This window comes from Micropterus dolomieu, linkage group LG09, assembly GCF_021292245.1.
Source record: "Micropterus dolomieu isolate WLL.071019.BEF.003 ecotype Adirondacks linkage group LG09, ASM2129224v1, whole genome shotgun sequence".
In the NCBI taxonomy this organism is placed as follows: domain Eukaryota; kingdom Metazoa; phylum Chordata; class Actinopteri; order Centrarchiformes; family Centrarchidae; genus Micropterus; species Micropterus dolomieu.
In genome coordinates, this window is record NC_060158.1 from 4,295,978 (window position 1) to 4,296,977 (window position 1,000).

Sequence of the window (1,000 nt, forward strand, 5' to 3'; positions counted from 1 at the left end):
TATGCAATAACACATGTTCTTTTACATGCACCTCAAAACTATAGACTGTAGAGCTTAAATGTGGTCATCATTCAACTAAGCTTGATTTATACTCCTGCCTAGGATCTATGTGCGAAGCTACCCTGTAGGCTACGCACGTAGCCATGCATTTATACTTGTGCGTCTCTTGTCCGTCTCTTTCACGAATTGTATACGTGTGGCTGGTGTAGCCTTTTCAAATGATATCGACCGAATGGATCACATTCTGATAGTGAAACGAGTCATTTCGCTCGGGTTGTGATGGTCAAATATATTGATCCACGAGTTCAGCCACTGTTTTGGCCGCTAGTAAAAGTTACTTCAAAGCACAGGACACTTTCTATCGGCTCTGAGGTATTGTGAGGCTACGCAGCCGACAAATCACAGTGCTTACGGTTTGCGTTACCTCGATGTGTGGTTACATTTTTGAAGAAGTGCACGTCAGGCTATGGCGTAGGTGACAGTGTAGGGTAGGGGGCTATGCAGAGGCTACGCCATCAATTCGTTGCAGAAGTATAAATTATACTTAAGGGATGTAGTGTAGGCTAGTGTGTGTTGTATCCTTGACTGTGGTGTGTGTATTGTATGCGCCTGTATTGGGGACAACATTTTCCAAACTGGGCCCCTCATCGACACCCAATCCAGCACCACCTCGACCAACTTCTTAGTTCTAAAACAAACAAGGGCAATTTCATAGAAGCTCTTGGCCATTAGCCTTATAGTGACACAGATGGAGTCCCTAACAATCATTTAACTCATAATAACGGGCGTCTTTAAATAAAGGTCAGGTTACTGGAGTCATATACATAGACTTTCGAAAAGCTTTCGATACAGATAACCATCAAATTTTGTTAAATAAACTTCTTTCTTTTCATTTGTCCTTTTCTGCAATAGATATGTTTAAATCATATTTAAGTGACCGATCTCAGACTGTAAGAATCGGCTCGGTAACATCACAGTCACGAGTGTGTTCTATGGGAGT